We start from the raw sequence: 15,968 nt of genomic DNA on the forward strand, positions 1-15,968 counted from the left end.
ACTATGGCATCGTTCACACTTGCTTTCATATAGTGGCTGAATGGCGGCAGCATGAGGAGACCATATAGTGCCTGAATGACACAACCTGGAGGTGGCGGCAGCATGAGTAGAACATAGAACGACTCCAGGAACTCCTGTTCCACTACCTCCCTGGAAGGTAGGCTGCCTTGAAGCAGGTGGTCTACCCTGGGCATGTTTGGCTCCAGACTTTCCACTTCTGCCACCATGCTGACTGACAACCATGCTACCACCTTGCTGGCTCAGCTGCTGCCTCACGGGCAATCTGCAACCTTCTTCTCCTGATGATAAATCCCCTTCTGCACCCGGCTCCCAAGTGCGATCGGCTTCATCATCATCATCAGGTTGTGTCTGCACGTCACCGATGTCCTCCTCAGGTTCCTCAACAGTGTCTGCTTCAGGAGCCTGAACGCTCGCAACACCACCTCCCACGCCACTCTCCTCATCACTACTTGCCTTCTTAGTGGAGGTAGCTGCATATGTCTCCTCCACTTCTTGGCTGGGCAGTAGCTGCTTACTGTCCTCTAGTAGATCGTCCTCACTAAATAATGGAGCTGAACCCACAGCATAAGATACTTCTGTGGAGGAAGGAACAGCATAGGACAGAGGCAATGGGAGGACAGGGACTACTCCCGGCCATGCCAACTGAGAGTTGTGTCTGAGGAACCCACCGACTGTTGACTGGGGGTGTTAAATGTCACTTGTGATGAAATGGATGACCATGTTAACCAATTGATGACGGCAGATGGGTTGCTGGTTGAGACACTACCGCTAGCTGATCCTGGGAGCTCAGGCCTCTCACTGTGACTCCTGCTGCCACTCACCCCTAGACTGCTGCGACCTCTGTCTGATGAATTTAGGCCTCTTCCACTCCTCTGTGTACGTCCTTGAACTTCTCTGCCTTACAGACTTAGTGCAGTATGAGTGGAGTACAATACGCTCTACTACGCTTAAAACAGTATTTGTCCACAACACCAGCCAGTGTGTACTTTTGCCTGGCCTTTCACAGTATCTAGGCCCTTTAGACTTTAAAAGGAACAAAATGGTACACCACTTATATGTACGTATATAGTATGCACTTGTGAGGGGAGAACAATGCGCTCCAGTAGACTTAAAACAGTATTTGTCTACAACACCAGCAGGTGTGTACTTTTGGCTGGCCTTTCACAGTATCTAAGCCCTTAAGACTTTAACAGGAACAAAATGGTACACCACTTAGATGTACGCACAGGTTACACTTAATAGAGGACAATATGCTTTTAGTGCTCTGCTCACCCTAACTGGCTGACTACTAATAGCTTTTCAGTAGTTGTACACACCAGTGCTGCAGCACACAGTCGCAGTGTACTGCACCCAAAATTGCACTCTCTCTCTCTCTCTCAATCTCACTCCCTTCCCTATCAGTGCTTCTAGGCTGGATTTGGGCTTGAGGTGAATTGCTGCTGTGAAAAAGCTTTTCTGTGCAACACACTGCTCTCTGACCCTCTCTGCAATAAAATGCTGATCTGACTGGGAGTTGAATCATTGCTGTAAAAATGCCTTTCTGAGCAACTCACACTGCTCTCTGTCCCTTTTTCTCTGCAACAGAATGCTGATGTGACTGGGAGGTGAATTTCTGCTGTAAAAATGCTTTTCTGTGCAACACACACTGCCTTCTGTCCCTCTCTCTCTCTCTCTCTGCAATAAAAGGCTGAAGTGACTGGCCGCAAAATGGACGCCGATTATGTAGGGCTGTGACATCAGTGCATGCTGCATGTGATTCAGGGTCATCCCGCCTACCCTTGTTCCCGCCTTCCCATAATTCCTTGCCCTATGTCCTCACATGTGGATCCGCCATTTTAGATGCCCTGGAACCTGGACCACGGCGATATTCGCATTCATTGCGAATCAAATTTTTCCAGATATTCCTAATGAATTCAGATTCGTCAGATTCGATTCGCTCATCCCTAACAATGATCCCAAACACACCACCCGGGCAACAAAAGAGTGGCTTCGTAAGAAGCATTTCAAGGTCCGAGAGTGGCCCAGCCGTGTTGCCCAGTTACATCCCCCCAAAAAATCACTGCTCTAGAGGAGATCTGCATGGAGGAATGGGTGTAACACTCACGTTTCTGAAGACAGGAACTCCGGTGGATGTGGATCCGCTGGACCTGTGTGGCAGATGACTCGGACCGAGTCAGGGAACGGAGTCTAAGGTGCCGCTGGTCTTCACCAGAGCCTACCGCAAAGCAGGTTGGGCTTTGCCTACCGCAAAGCCGGCAACGGCTCAACCACACAGACGGCTGAGGAGATGCGAAGCACAGAAGGGATGAGACAACTCGTAGTCAGGATAGCTGTAGGTCAGGGCAGGCAGCACAGTAGCGTAGTCGGGACGTAGCAGAAGTTCAGTAGGCAGGTGGCAGAGAAGCAAGGTCAAGGTCACAAGAGCAGGAGATCTGGTACACGGCAAGGCAATACAAAAGAACGCTTTCTCTAGGGCACAAGGCAACAAAGATCTGCCAGAGAACTGAGGAGGGTGGAGGAATTTATCAACAAGACACAGGTGGTTACAATAATGAGCATACTGGCCCTTTAAATCTTAAAGCTCCAGCGTGCGCACGCCCTAAGGGACGGGGACACGTGCGCTGGAGCAAAGAGGTGGAAACAGAGGCAGGGGAAACAACCGGAGAGTGAAGGACTGAGGCTCGCATGCGGGTGCGTCCCGCAGTGCGAGTCATAGCCCCGTCGGCAGCAGAAGCTAAGGGGACCATGCGCTCACGGCCAGCATGTGAGGCCGGAGCGCATAGTGTAACAATGGGCCAACAAACTAGCAACAGTGTGTGAAAACCTTGTGAAGACTTACAGAAAACGTATGACCTCTGTCATTGCCAACAAAGGGTGTATAACAAAGGATTGAGATTAACTTTTGTAATACGTATTTTGCACCATCATGTGCAAATAAATTCTTTTAAAATCAGACAATGTGATTTTATAGATATGTTTTTCCCTTATTATGTCTCTCATAGTTGAGGTATACCTCAATTACACGCCTTTCTAATCTTTGTAAGTGGAGGAACTTGCACAATTGGTGGCTGACTAAATATTTTTTTGCCCCATTGTATCTCAATGGTAAAGTCAGAGATACAGTGTTCCTGTATCATCGCCTCTCCCATAGAGAAACATGGACGGGGCTTGTCCCTTGCTTCATTTGGGGGACGACAGTCTCTGTGCACAGAGCGGAAAGTAAGAATAGACCCAGAAGGTCCAGCATGAGACATACACACATAATATACAAATATATATATATGTACTGTAAGTATTTGGTCAATAACAAAAGTTAATCTCAATACTTTATTACAAACCCTTTGTTGGCAATGACAGAGGTTATGTAATGTTTTCTGTAAGTCTTCACAAGGTTTTCACACACTGTTGCTGGTATTTTGGCCCATTCCTCCATGCAGATTTCCTCTAGAACGGTGAGGTTTTAGGGCTGTCGCTGGGCAACACAGACTTTCAACTTCCTCACAAGGTTTTCTATGGGGTTGAGATCTGAAGACTGGCTAGGCCACTCCAGAACCTTGAAATGCTTCTTACAAAGCCACTCAGTTGCATGGACGGTGTGTTTGGGATCATTGTCATGGTGAAAGACCCTTCCACGTTTCATCTTCAATGCCCTTGCTGATGGAAGGAGGTTTTCACTCAAATTTTCACGATAAATGGCCTCATTCATACTTTCCTTTACTTTGGTTTCATCTGACCATATGACATTCTCTTCTGGATCATCCAAATGCTCTCTGGCAAACTTCAGATGGGCCAGGACATGTACTGGCTTAAGCAGGGGGACATGTCTGGCACTGCATGATTTGAGTCCCTGGTGGCGTAGTGTGTTACTGATGGTAGCCTTTGTTACTTTGGTCCTAGCTCTCTTCAAGTGATTCACTAGGTCCCCCCGGGTGGTTCTGGGATTTTTGCTCACCGTTCTTGTGATCATTTTGACACCACAGGGTGAGCTCTAGCGTGGAGTCCCAGATCGAGAGAGATTATTAGTAGTCTTGTATGTCTTCCATTTTCTAATAATTGCTCCCACAGTTGATTTCTTCACACCAAGCTGCTTGCCTATTGCAGATTCAGTCTTCCCAGCCTGGTGCAGGTCTACAATTTTGTTTCTGGTGTCCACCGACAGTTCTTTGGTCTTGGCCATAGTGGAGTTTGGAGTGTGACTGTTTGAGGTTGTGGACAGGTGTCTTTTATACTGATAACAAGTTCATACAGGTCCTATTAATAAAGGTAATGAGTGGAGGACAGATGAGACTCTTAAAGAAGAAGTTACAGGTCTGTGAGAGCCAGAAATCTTGCTTGTTTGTAGGTGACAAAAATACTTATTTTCCACCATTATTTGCAAATAAATTCTATAAAAAATCAGACAATGTGATTTTCTTGGAATTTTTTCTCATTGTGTCTCTATGATGAAAATTACAGGCCTCTCTCGTCTTTTTAAGTGGGAGAACTTGCACAATTGGTGGCTGACTAAATACTTTTTTGCCCCACTGTATACATATAAACAGCAGATGAAATAAGTATTGAACACGTCCCCATTTTCTCACTATATATATTTTTAAACGTGCTATTGACATTAAAGTTTCACCAGATGTTAGTATCAACCCAAGTAATCCATACCTAAAAAGAAACCAAAACAAATAAACTCAGAAATTAAGTTACATGTGATAATGTGAAATAATTACTTACAAATAGGACAGAATAAATTAGCATGGAAACAAACTGACATAGTTGTTCTTCCAAGAGATATCAGTACAGAAATTATAAATTATGTAGTGTCCCAGCTCCAAAGGCTGTACTGTGGCTTCGAACTTCCTCGGGCAGACCTGTGGCACAGGTGTTGGGCCCCCATTAGACTGGTCATCATGTTGAAGCATTTTATCAAATGGTTAATCTATTTTCTATGTTATTTCTATATATGTTATTTATCATTTTTTTTTTTACCTTTAAGAGAACAGCTGTGCAAGCCCATGTGACCCTGTATGCCCAATGGGAACCCCTAAATTCCATAGTATATAGATAGTGGGGGAGGAATTGCCCCAGTGCAGTGCTAGTCACTGAACAGTTCTGAGCACAAGTTTGGTAAAGGTGTAAGGTGTGTGGAGAAGCTCTGAGGGAAGGCCCAGCTCAAAATCTAATTTCAAGTCTAATCCAGCCATTCTGTGAGGATCAACCGCATGGAGAAAATTCATGCCCTGGCAGAGAAACCTACAGGACCTTGACAGAATCCTAGCTACCTGGAACAATCTTCAATCTCATTTCATGTTAGTATTGAATATATTGGGTGAAAAACACCATAAGTCCCAGCAAGACAACAGGGCTCCCAAGGGGTTACACTACATCCTCTCCACCCTGCACCATACTGTCTGCGTGTATTAACATCTGCACCATGCTCAGTAAAGACAGTTATCCGTAACCTGACGTTGTTGTGCTCCTTTACTCCCCGTGTCTGGCCCAGGAGAAGCTGTCTGCAACCTCAGACCATGTATAGGCTAACGGTGGCCTGGCGTCACAAAGTAATCAGATATTCCTCACACCAACAGTGGCACCACAATGACAAAAAACAAGATGGTAATTTTTAATGCAATAATATTAAATACTAAATCCCATTCACATACTAGTTATGCATTTTGTAGTCAGATGATAAATACTAACAAGTTACACTATAGATGTGCATATTCCTTTGGTACATGATGGCTAAATGTTTGTTTGCCTGACAACTTATCCTACTAATACCCTGTACACATGTATGCTTGGTTCAACCAAGTGCGTATTTGTATTCAATGGGGGGAGGGGTGTAAACTGTTCCCAGCCACTTTGCGCACTGGCTTATCTCAAGACAGAACAAAAAAAAAAAAAAAGGATCAGAATTGGAATTCCACACTCCAAAATCATCTGCTGGAGAGAGTCTGGAGGCCCCCATATACATTAGATAGGGCAGTCAGGCTGAAATTGGGGGGTTTGGCGTACTTTCCTTACAATTATGTTGTTTATGTTTAACCTGATTTTATTGAATTTTTAACCTTTAACCCACATACTTAACTTACAAAGAGTACAGATGGGATCTCAAGTGATACAAAGGCAAGTAATGTATTCAGTGAGGATACACTGTAAATATCTTTGAGGTGTAACCCACCAATACAATAGACAAATAATGGATATCATATATGTAAGCTTGTGCATGGCATGCAGGTCTGAGTGCAGACAATAATGCTGTATAAAATTGTGTTGTTATTTATAATATGGCAGAGCTGCTTTCCTACTGTAACATAATGGGTACAATTGTATTATTTTTTACTCCTTTTACACTATTTTTTACTGGCTTCTTAAATTCTTACATTACTGATTTGGAATCCCCTTTTATATAAATGTTTAGCCCAGGTCGGCTAGTTGCTAGATGTATAAATGTATACATTTTCTTCCTATGTAACAAAACGAGCTATGGTAGAATACAGCTGCTAGTAGTCATATAGCACTGAATAAGCCAAGCACAGCTTCAGAGTGTTTATATGGCCAATTTACATAAGAAGTAAATATTAATTTATACAATTCACAATTTGCTTTAACATTGTCCTTATTGATTTTGGTTTATAAGTCATAATGAAGCAGGTTTATTTTACATAAGGTATGAGACCAAATAGATCACTTAATGCATACTTAGACGACAATACAGCACAATGGTAAATTCCTACTCTAAAGGTAAAGCAGTTGTACAGACATATACCCTCCTTAAAATGTACCTGTCATTTTGCAAAAACCTTTAATATAATGTAGATAATAACATTATATGAATATTGGTAATATACATTGGTTAACCCCTTAAGGACTGAGCCCTTTTTCGCAATTCTGACCACCGTCACTTTAAGCGTTAATAACTCAAAAAAGCTTTTACCAAATATTTTGATTCTGAGATTGTTTTTTCGTGACATATTCTATTTTATTTTGGTGGTAAATTTTCGGCGTTACTTGCATCCTTTCTTGGTGAAAAATCCAAAAATTTCATGAACATTTTGAAAATGTTGCATTTTTCTAACTTTGGAAATGGATATTCCAAATAAATGTTATTTTTATTCACAAATACAATATGTCCACTTTATGTTGGCCTCATAAAATGGACATATTTTTACTTTTTGAAAAAATTAGAGGGCTTCAAAGTAGAGCAGCAATTTTCAAAAATTTCATGAAAATTGCAAAATCTGAAGGGACAGATGTTACAGAACAACAACTCCCAGCATGCCTGGGTGGTCTGTAACAGTGGTCACCAAACTGTGACCCTCCAGATGTTGCAAAACTACAACTCCCAGCATGCCCAGACAGCCTTTAGATGTCTGGGCATGCTGGGAGTTGCAGTCCAGTCTTCCTAGTGGTTGCCACAGTAAAGATCACATTACTTTCACTTTAATTTCTCCCCCCCACCGTCGATTCCCTACCTGAGCCGTGATCTCCGCTGGATGTCTGTGATGATCGCCTGGCCCCACACATCTGGTCCTCAGATAAAGGCCTCCATCTTCTCTCCCCATTCTGCCCGACATCCAGGGGTGGGCAGAACGGGGGGTTTCCATGGCAACCCTGCAGCACTGCAACCTCACTCCTATCCCTTAGGCTGATCGGGGCTGTCACTGACAACTCCAATCATTCCTATTTTCCGGGTGATTGTGTCACCATAGACCCGATCAGCCCGGAATTGGAGAAAATCGCATGTCTGAATTGACATGCGATTTTCTCCGATTGCCGACATGGGGGGTCTCAGGACCCCCATGGGCGATGTGCCGGGGTGCCTGCTGAATGATTTCAGCAGGCATCCCGATCCGGTCCCCAACCGGCTAGCGGCGGGGTCCGGAATTACCACGGGCGTATCCATACGCCTTGCGTCCTTAAGGACTTTAAAACGGGGCAGTATGGATACGCCCTGCGTCCTTAACAGGTTAAAAATGCATATTTTTGGCAGTGAAAAAAACGCTGTCTTGATTGTCTGTGTGTCTCTGTGCAAAGACAAAATATGGGAAGTGTGGGTGGACAGGCAAGACTATGTGCAGTGAGGACAAGCAGGGCTCTGTACCCTGAGGACAAGCAGGCCTCTGTACACTGAGGACAAGCTGGGCTCTGTACGCTGAGCACAAGCAGGGCTCTGTACACTGATGACAAGCAGGGCTCTGTACACTGAGGACAAGCAGGGCTCTGTACACTGAGGACAAGCAGGGTTCTGTACATTGAGGACAAGCAGGTTTCTGTGCAGTGAGGACAAGCAGGGCTCTGTACACTGAGGACAAGCAGGGCTCTGTGCAGTGAGGCTCTGTGACATGCCCCCGGCTCACACAGCAGGGATGATTGACAAGCCAGGAGCCTGCACAGAGCCCTGCTTGTCCATCCACACTTCCTGTATTTTGTCTCTGCACAGAGATACACAGACAATAACTGCAAGGACAAGATAGCATTTTTTCCACCAAAAAATATACCCATTTTTAACCAATGTATATTACAAATTTACATATAATGTTATTATGTATGTTATATAAAAAGTTTTTGCAAATAACAGTAATGCTTTAAAGTGTATTTTTTTTATCTAGTGAAGCATAGGCTATTAGTATAGAATAATGTAGAGAATCTTGTGTATGCCTTTTGCTTACCTTTTTTTGTTCACCCCGGAAGAAGCCTTCATTGGTGAAACGTTGGGTGGCGGGTGGCTGTAGCGCCGTACTCCTTGCTCCACTTGGTAAAGTATTTTGCTATCTCTGTCCAGTTTTGGTTTTGCCCTACCTATAATGCTTTATTGATCCCCTGGTTTTTTTTTGTCTGCTCTATGATTTTCTGTACTTACCTGTGGTCTGAACATACTTGCTGGATCCGACCTTAATACTTAATACACAAATTATGAGCAGCAGTCTCTTTCATTAACCCACGGGAGCCAATATTTATTATGCACTAATTATTTAACCCTTTTCCTGGCAGACAAGCGTAGCCCCCGTTTCTCTCTCAGCATTTTTGGATTCATGATTGTTACTATATATGTATTTTTTTAATTATTTTAAATGTCTTGTCACTTTGGATTCATGTTAATAAAGTATACTTTGTGATATTTATGTCCTGTTTGACGCCTTTCTTTATGAATTTAATCTCTTGTGCCATAGCAACAGCCTTTTTTGATGCTATTCACATTTGATCTTATATACATTTTACATTTCAAGAGACTTCAAGGAAATACAATCTGAACAGAACCACAGTTTTTGGAAAAAAATGCAAACATTTCTGGATGATATTTAAACCTTAAGACATTTTCAGTAATACAGTTCCATGGCTATTGCCCTAAAAATCTAATTTTTATTGTGAATATCGCAAATTCACGAATATTGCAAATATATTTCCTATGTATTAGAAATTACAAATATTCACTTTTTTCCACATATGCGCATATTCCCATATGGGAATATTCGCATATGCGCATATTCGCATATGTGAATATTCACATATTCCTTCTTTTCACTTGTGGGCCAATTAGAATGATGCAAATACACTTGTGAGAGGTTATCAACAACATCCCTAGAAATCAATAGTAAAGTTGCCCACCCCCTCACTGTTTTCTTCATCGAATACGCGAATATGCGAATATTCGCATATGCGAATATAACGAATACGCGAAATTCGCGAATATAAGACGAATATTCGTCTAAATATTTGCAAAATATCACGAATTCGAATATGGGCAATACCGTTCATAACTACTAAAGAGTTAATAAACAGTGGCAACATAAATTAGACCTGTTTTAGTTGTAAATGAATCATTCATTTATGTGTCATGACTATTTCTCTTATAAGCAGAACATTTCAAATCTAGAAAAATTTACATTTTTCTCGCTGAATATGTAAACCAAAATTTACCACTGATATAAGGTACAATATGTCACAAAAAAACTATCTTGGAATCCCTTGGATAAATAAAAGCATCCCAAGGTTATTACCACATAAAGAGACTGATTTGAAAAATGCGGCTGGGTCATTTAGGTTAAAACAGGCTGAGATGTGAAGGGGTTAAAAAAAAAATCCCTATTTTAGCTGCAAAATGTGCTTATATAAAAATGTCATCAAGATAGAGCAAAAATTATTTTAAAAATGGGTCATAAAGAGGTGCAAGTGGCCAGGTTTACAAGTGATTAAAGGAGTAGTGCAGTGAAGCATAACTTATCTAAAGGATAGGGGATAAGTTATAGATCGGAGATCGCGGGGTGTCTGACCAGCTGGGACCCCCTGCGATTTCCTGAGCAGTATGCTGGAAGTGGCCTCTACATGAAAGAGGCGTGTCGCCCGCTGCTCTGTGCGGCGGTCATCACGCCCCCATCCAGCAGACTGTCAGGGCCTCGTTCAGGAGATCACGGGGAGTCCCAGCGGTCGGACCCCCGGCTAATTATAACTTATCCCCTATAACATTTTCTAAGAGTGGAGTGTAGTTTTCTTTGTGTTTTTTTCCGACAAGTATTTTTTTATGGTATTTACTATTGCATCTTGTATTTGGTAATTTTCCCTACATTTTGCTTTTTTTTTTTTTACACATGCTCTGAGCTGTTGGGCTTTGCAGAGCTCAAATCCACCACATTTTATATGGGAAAACAAATTTAGAGATTTCTTTAAAAAAAAAAAGTCCATTTGTCCAGATGCCTTCCCTCTCTTCGGGTTTTCTAGTAAAGTAGAGAGTTAGCAGGGTTTAGGTGCAGGTGTCCTGATCAGCTCCAATAAGCTACTGGCAAGAGATTTTTCCTGTATTAGATTCTGCGATCAACTTTGATCGTGGCGTCTAAGGGGTTAATACCGGACATTGGCCCGATCGACGATATTCAGCAGAAGACATGGGCTAATAGCAACTGGGACTTACCTGGCTCAGCTCAGCTCAGATATGAGTGTGCTTCATATTGCAGGAGCGGGCACAGGACATACATATACGTCCTGTGTCCTGAAGGGGTTAATACCGGACATTGGCCCGATCGACGATATTCAGCAGAAGACATGGGCTAATAGCAACTGGGACTTACCTGGCTCAGCTCAGCTCAGATATGAGTGTGCTTCATATCGCAGGAGTGGGCACAGGACATACATATACGTCCTGTGTCCTGAAGGGGTTAAAAATGAATATCAGGCATCTGTAAGTAATAGATGAAAAATAAAAATGAGCAGCTTCAAATACTTTTGACCTTGATATTTGTATCATATAAATGTCCTGTTTATTGTCATCTAGCAGATGTTGCAGGTCGGATAACAAGATCCACCACATCTAAACCGACGGAACCTTTCCATATATAAAGTAGTTAATTACTTCAGCTCCAGTCTGTAGAAAAAACAATGTCACCTCAGTTATCTTATTGTCTTGTCTGAAGTCTCAGTTAAGATTCTGTTGCACGTCCTTCTTCTAGGAGTAAATCAAACAGACTGAATAGACTAGGACGCCTGTCTGACATTGTATAACACTACAGAATACTTGGTGATAATCTGGAAGCTATCAATATAGAAACACAACACAGCTGGTGTTTTCTCTTGCGCGTGTGAGAGATAGCTGGCATTTTATTTTAGGTGACATCTGACATCCCAGTAATTGGTCTATGGACTCTGGAGACAGATTTTTTTTTTTTGGTATGAGACTTGCTTTAAAATACAATTATGAAGATGGGGATAGCCCCTATGTATACTAACACGCACACATGACCTTCTGGATAAACTAGAACATGATTGTTGCAGTGCAAAAGTTGTTAACACGTCCAAAGTATAGATTGTAATAAAAAGGGTTGTTTGGATGGGTTTACACATGTCTGGTGATCTGGAACCATGGGAATGCAAAATGCTAGATGTGGTGCATTATAAGCTCAAATGAGGAATGGTCTCAGGCTTTTCGTAGTTTTGCATAATTACCCCCCTGTGTTGTTTTTGCCAGTTAATTTGGCCTTAGACTTGTAAGCTATCATAAAATCTGAATCAGGGACACTGTCAGATCTCAAACTCTCAACAAACTGATCCTGGACATGAGAACATAAGATGACATGGCTCAACCTGAAGCTTTTAAGTAGAATAAACGTTCTACTTTCAGTGCTCAGATGATGGACATGTGTCTTTTTTTCAACCGTAATAAGTAACTATGAAACTATGGTTATCTTTCCCGACGTCCCCATTCAAACAGCATTTGGCACAGTTGACCCATAGGTAGGGAAAAGGGGGGTAAACCACAGCTAGAAAGCTCTGTCATTGGCTTATCCTTACCAGGACAATAGAATCAAGCAGTCCAAATCCAATATGCCTGACCCTTCCCTCTACCAACACCAAAAGTCATCATACATCTGAGACAGTCATACGAACCCACCACAGATGGATATGTCTGATATTAGTCTAAGGTCAATTGGCACCTTTAGTTTTCAACCTATGAGTGAGTAAGAAATTTTGATGGTCCCAGGGGTAGACATTGTCTTTTTGGTCCAAAGGCAGCATGTCAACACATCAAGCTTGATACACATAGCTTGGCATTAACTAACAAACCTCAGCTATGGCAACAGTTTTCAGGACCATTTATTTTACATCACATTGGTATATGATGCTCAATATAAGTAAACATTTATTAAATAAATAACAGACCTGCACTTTAGACCTGCACTTTAAATACATCAAATTTTATTGATTGCCATAATTTTTTTTCCATAGTATATTTTACTGATGCCCTTCATATTAAGTGTAAATTAATCTCCCCTAGGCATAACTGTACAGGGACGAGAGTCTTTTAGACTGTCCTTTGACATAAAAGAAATATAGGCAGTACCTTTACTGTTGGTTCTATCAGAAATGTTTCTGCAAAATGTATCTAATAAAAAATATTGAACTATTATTACAGGCCAAAAGCTGCATTATTCACAAACCTGGCACAGACCTATGATGAGATGATGGCACGTCCTTCATCCATTGCCAGGCATCCCAATTATTCTCTGATCATATGAGTCAACCCAAATCTAGATAAAGAAGAAACTTCTACACCTCTCGTCATTATACCTTGGTGATTAATGGATGGATTATAGATATACCCTTTAATAACTGTCTTGGGTATAAAAATGCAAATAAAAGAGCCTATAATAAATCACTGTGTACTTTGTGTGAAATGAAGCAAATAATCATACAAATCATTTCTTCAACAGCTCCATGTACTGTATGGAAGCCGAGAGAACTATAGCATCGATCAATCCTTCCGTGATCACCCCATCAGGTCAGCTTTACATCAAGGTCGGGATGGCTGAGGCCAGTGCTAGTTTGGCTACACTCTGAAGAGGACATCTGCAAATCATTGTGAGAATCAGTGGAGTACAAATTCATTGCAGTAATGCTCTCTCGAGTTGTGGTTGATATTTCCTGTTTTTTTTTTTTGGTTTCCTTGGTATCTGACACATTGGACTGCTAAACACCAGCTGCTCCAACTGAGTCACATTTACAAGGTCTTTGATCAGTTATCTTGTCGTGATTAACCAATTTTTAGATAATTGTTGGAAAAATTTTTTTTTTTTTTGTAAACATGAAGCTGAATAAACATTTGTATGCAGATTTAATTCAATTTATAAAAGTGTGCTACAGGCTATAGGCTATAAAGGATACCTCATTTTCATCCAATTCATTCCTCAATGATATTTAGAAAATATAACTAATTGCACACGGATGGGAAAACCAGGGAACTAAAAGCTAAATTTAACCTATTAATTGTAGCAGCTGCATTCTAAGTGCTCTAAGGGTGCATTCACATTACTGAATTTCCAAGGTGCAGCAGTCCAATTGCTGTCAATGGGATTCCACTGCAAAGTGCACACTACGGATTTTCAGCGGTGAAGTTTTCCCCCGCTTACATTTTTCCACAGAAATAATGGACATGTTTGTTCTTTCAGCAGAATACTGCTTAGAATACATTGCCATCTATGAGGACTTTATCTTTTCCCTCTATAATCCAGTAGCTATCTGAGCATTACTTGTTTTCCACAGTAAAAGCCTAGTTGTCTCATTCATTTTCGTGTTTGCTCTCTCTAAATACCATTCTTGGCTATGTTCCCTCCCTAGGCCTCATTCCTCCTCTGCTGTGTTCCACTCTGATTACTTTTTAATTTAGCACTATGGTGCTATATACATCACTACTCTATATTTTATTATGTGGACTATGTTTCTGTCTCATATTTTGGTACCACAGCTAGTCATATCTAGTAACATAGTTCATAAGGTTGAAAAAAGACCAGTGTCCATCAAGTTCAACCTATAACCCTAATGAGTCCCTACTGAGTTGATCCAGAGGAAGGCAAAAGACCCTCATACTAGAGGTAAAAATTCCTTCCCGACTCCAAATATGGCAGTTAGAATAAATCCCTGGATCAACGTTCTGTCCCTATAAATCTATTATCCATAACCTCTAATGTTATTGTTCTCCAAAAATGCATCCAAACCCCTTTTGAACTCTTTTACAGAGTTCACCATGACCACCTCCTCCAGGAGAGAATTCCACAGTCTCACTGCTCTTACAGTAAAGAACCCCTGTCAGTGGTGGTGTAGAAACCTTCTTTCCTCTAAACGTAGAGGATGCCCCCTTGTTATAGATACAGTCCTGGGTATAAACAGATCATGGGAGAGATCTATGTACTGCCCCCTGTTATATTTAAACATAGTTATTAGGTCTCCCCTAAGCCTTCTTCTTCTAAATTAAATAAACCCAATTCTGCTAATCTTTCTGGGTACTGTAGTTCTCCCATTCCCCGTATTACTCTGGTTGCCCGTCTTTGAACCCTCTCCAGCTCCACTATATGTTTCTTGTACACTGGAGCCCAGTACTGTACACAGTATTCCATGTGTGGTCGGACTAGTGATTTGTACAGTGGTAGAATTATTTCCTTGTCGTGGGCATTTATGCCCCTATTGATGCACCCCATGATTTTATTTGCCTTGGCAGCAGCTGCCCGACACTGGTCACTACAGTTAAATTTACTATTTACTAAGACTCCCAAGTCCTTTTGCATGTCAGTCGTCCCAAGTGTGCTCCCATTTAATACATAATCCTAGCCCTGATTTTTCTTCCCCATGTGCATTACCTTACATTTATCAGTGTTGAACCTCATCTGCCACTTCCCAGCCCAAAACTCCAACCTATCCAGATCCATTTGCAACAGTACACTGTCCTCTATAGTGTTTACCGCTTTACAGAGTTTAGTATGATCTGCAAAGATTGCTACTTTACTATTCAACCCCTCTACAGGGTCATTAATAAATATATTAAATAGAACAGGACCCAAGACGGACCCCTTTGGTACCCCACTAGTATTAGTCACCCAATCAGAATAAGTATAATTAATAACCACCCTCTGTTTCCTATCATTGAGCCAGTTACTTACCCACTTGCACACATTCTCCCCCAGCCCCATCCTTCTCATTTTATGCACCAACCTTTTATGTGGCACCGTATCAAATGCTTTGGAAAAATCCAGATATACGACATCCAGCAATTGCCCCATGTCCAGTCTGGAGCTCACATCCTCATAAAAGCTGATCAGGTAAGCTGATCAAGCCTGATCTGCTTTAAGGATATTAATAGTCCATCCGCTGTATGTTCTCTGCCTTGGACTGTAGAATGGATACTAGGAATGAGCGAATCGATTTTCAGGAAAAATTTGATTCGCAACTAATGCGAATATCGCTGCGATTCGATCATGCTAATCGCTTAATTAAACTCCATTTGCGTGTGGTCCAGGCTCCAGGGAATCTAAAATGGAGGATACACATGTGAGAACATGGGGCAAGGAATCCTGGGAAGACGGGAACAAGGGTCGGCAGGATGACCTTGAATCACATGCAGCATGCAGCCTATCAGCAGCCAGCCACCTCTGTGATGTCACAGCCCTATATAATCGGAAGCCATCTTGCGCCCAGTC

This window comes from Hyla sarda, chromosome 5, assembly GCF_029499605.1.
Source record: "Hyla sarda isolate aHylSar1 chromosome 5, aHylSar1.hap1, whole genome shotgun sequence".
Classification (NCBI taxonomy): domain Eukaryota; kingdom Metazoa; phylum Chordata; class Amphibia; order Anura; family Hylidae; genus Hyla; species Hyla sarda.